Source organism: Hyperoodon ampullatus (assembly GCF_949752795.1).
Source record: "Hyperoodon ampullatus genome assembly, chromosome: X".
In the NCBI taxonomy this organism is placed as follows: domain Eukaryota; kingdom Metazoa; phylum Chordata; class Mammalia; order Artiodactyla; family Ziphiidae; genus Hyperoodon; species Hyperoodon ampullatus.
This window is the reverse complement of record NC_136913.1, coordinates 1067015-1070794: the sequence shown is the minus strand read 5'-3', so window position 1 is coordinate 1070794 and position 3780 is coordinate 1067015.

The window sequence follows — 3780 nt, the reverse complement described above, 5'->3', positions numbered from 1 at the left end:
AAAATCACCTGTGTGTAGACGGCCAGCGGCATGCAAATCACCTGTGATGGACTGTGTGCAGATTGTGTAATCAAAGGGAAAATAAACGGAGGGACGGAGATAAGAGCCCCGCTTGTGTGTTTGCACTTAGCGGGGAGCGTCCTCGCCCTGCGGGCTGAGGGTTCTGCTGCGAGCACAGCGGGACAGACGCCCCGTCTGTCTTCCGTCGCCCACAGCTGCCCCGTTTCTGCTGCTCCATTCTCACTTTGAAGCTGGCAGAACCTAGCGTCCCCTTAGGGGCGAAACAAGGTAATGGGAGTCTTGGGGCTACAAAGACGGGGAACGTGGAGGGTGTGGAGGCTTGAAGGCATCAGGTCCCACTCAAGAAAGTGCGGTTCCCACCTCCAAGTGAGCAGACGGCCACAGAGGATGCAAGCACCCTCTTATAACGCCCAGCGTGGAAGAGAGTTTCCATTTCAGATTCTCACTGGTGTGTGGTGGTGCTGTTTGCAGATCTTAGTCATTCTGATAGCTGCCAGGTGGTGTCTCGTTCTCGTGGTGGTAATTTACAATTCCCTGACAGGTGTCCGACAGGGAACATGCTTCCCTGTGCCTCGTTGCCATTGGTACATAGTCTCTGATGAAGTGGAGTCTTTGGCCCATTTTTATATTGGGTTGTTTGTTTTTCCTATTGTTGATTTTTAAGAGCTCTTTGTATATTGTGGATTCTGGTCTTTTGTTTTTTCAGATGTGTCTTTTGCAAATATGTTCTCCCAGTCTATGGCTTGTCTTCTTATTCTATTGACAGGGTCATTTGCAGAGCACACTTTTTTTTTTAATTTTGACAAAGTCCAGCTTATCCGTGATTTCTTTCATGGATTGTGCCTTTGGTGTTGTATCTAAAAATATCTGATTGGGGCTTCCCTGGTGGTGCAGTGGTTGAGAGTCCGTCTGCCGATGCAGGGGACACTGGTTCGTGCCCCGGTCCGGGAAGATCCCACGTGCCACGGAGCGGCTGGGCCCGTGAGCCATGGCCACTGAGCCTGCGCGTCCGGAGCCTGTGCTCCGCGGCGGGAGAGGCCACAACAGTAAGAGGCCCACGTACCGCAAAAAAAAAAAAAAAAAAAAAAAAAAATCTGATTGAAATATGCAATCAGATATTCAGATTCCCATGCCCAAGATCATGTAGGTTTCCTCCTGCATTATGTTGCAGAAGTGTTATAGTTTTGTGTTCTACATGTAGGTCTGTGGTCCATTTTGAGTTAATTACTGTGAAGGGAGCAAGGTCTGTGTCTAGATTCCTTTTTTTTTTTTGCACGTGGATGTGAGTTGTTTCAACACCATCTGTTGAAGAGACTATCTTCGCTCCATTGTATTGCCTTTGCTTTTTTGTCAAAGATCAGTTGACCGTATTTATGGTGTCTACTTCTGGACTCTCTATTGTGTTCCACTGATAAATTTCTCTATGCTTTCACCAACACTACACTGCCTTTAAAAAAATATTACCTAGAATATTCCTAAAAGGTCATGATTCTCTTTTTTTAATTGAAGTATAGTTGATGTACAATATTATGTAAGTTACAGGTGTACAATCTAGTGATTCACAATTTTTAAAGGCTATACTCCGTTTATAGTTATTATAAAATATTGGCTATATCCCCTGTGCTGTACAGTATATCCTTGCAGCTTATTTTATTTTTTTATATTTTTAAGGGGTTAGAGAAACTTTACTTCTCTCTGCTGCAGGAAAACCCACCATAGCTTATCTTTTTTTTTTTTTTTGTCCTTTTTCTATTTATTTCTTTATATAGTTGCAGCACCTGGGATCTTTGCTGCGGTGTGAGGGATCTTTAGCTGAGGCATGCATGTGGGATCTAGTTCCCGGACCAGGGATCGAACCCGGGCCCCCTGCATTGGAAGTTCAGGGTCTTATCCACTGCGCCACCAGGGATGTCCCCACCACAGCTTATTTTATACATTGTAATTTGTACCTTTTGCTCCCCCATCCCTGTATTGCCCCTCCCTGCTTCCCTCTCCCCCCATCTTGCTTCCTGTAGCGTTAGAGTAAGTCTTGAAGTCAGGGAGTGTCAGTCCTCCAATTTTGTTCTTCTCCTTCCATCGTGTGTTGCCTATTCTGGGTTTTTTGCCTCTCTCTATAGACTCCAGAATCATTTGGTCTAAATCCACCTCTTGTAACGAGGTGTTAGGATTGCAGGCGTCTCTGCGGTGCCCCAAACAAGCCCCTTAAGGCAAGGCTTACAGCCCCAGCTGGGGAGACAGTGAGGTTCAGGTGGGTGAGTGAGCTCAGGGACATCTCAGATACAATTGCTTTACAAGAGTTTGGGATTTTACGTTGTGTTTTCTTGGATCGTACCATGCATTTGCTCAGCAGACACAGAGCCTCTGCAAAGAGCAGACACACTGACAAGCCCTGTGTGTGATGGCACGTGAGGAATAGTGACAATACAGCCTGGGGAACAGAAAATAACAAACATTGGACTTCCCTGGCGGCCCAGTGGTTAAGACTCTGCGCTCTCAGTAAAGGGTGCGCAGGTTCGATTGCTGGTCGGGGAACTAAGATCCCACATGCCTCGCAGCACAGCCAACAAACAAACAAACTAGAATTCCCATCACATATCAACAGCTGCTACCATCATGCTAACAAGACAGAGTTCTGAGTGGCCCAACGGCGGGTCAGTCTTGGTTTCCGAAAAGGAAACGCCAGTGTGAGAGCATGAGAAAGGCACTCAACCTCTGTGGCCGTGATGAAGGTGTGACTTGAAACTTCAGTGAGATGCCACTTATCGCCCATCAGATGGAAAAGATGAGACAGGCCGCTAACAGATTTTTGGTGACAACTTGAGGAATGAGTTCCCCACCTCCGTCCCCCTACCCTTGTTCTATTTTCTGCAAATTCAAATTGGCACCATGTGTGGGAAGGATATTTGGTGATGGCCTCTCTGTTTCTATCTTCTGGAAGACACTGTAGAGAACTGGTATCATTCCTTCCTTCAGGGTTTGGTAGAATTCATCGTGAGCCCATCTGGACCTGGTGCTTTCTGCTTTGGAAGGTTATTAATTATTGATTCAATTTCTCTCATAGATATAGACCTATTCAAATGGCCTATTTCTCCGGGTGCCTTTTGGCATATTGTGTCGAGGAAGTGGTCCATTTCACCTAGGTAATCAAATTTGTGGGCGTAGAATTGTTCATGTTATCCCTTTAACCTCCTTTTAACGTCCGTGGGATCGGTAGTGATGTGCCCTCATTGATTTCTGATATTTGTAATTTGTGTCTTCTCCCTTTTTTTCTTAGTTAGCCTGACTAGAGGTTTATCAATTTTATTGATCTCTTCAAAGAACCAGCTTTTGATTTCTTTTCCTCTCCTCAATTGATTTTGTTTTCAATTTCATCGATTTCTGCTCTCGTTTTTATTATGTCTTTTCTTCTGCTCACTTGGGATTTAAACGGCTCTTCTTGTTCTAGTTTTCTAAGGCGGAAGCTTAGAGGGTAGGTTTTAGATCTTTCTTCCTTCCCAACACATGCATGCAATTTAAAAAGCGCACACCCTTTGTTTCAGCACCGCTCCTCCTAGGAATCTGTCTTAGAAGACGTTATCACATGCTTGCACAGAAATGCTTGCAGAGGTGCGAGTCAGCACAGTCTGAAGTTCAGGTAATCCTTCCGAATGCCCACAGCCTGGGGAGCAGGGTGAGATACACCACAGAGCATTCCAGCGTGGAAAATGGCAGAGAGGAACTCTATGTAAGTTCGATGTGGGAACGTTGGGACAGGTGATA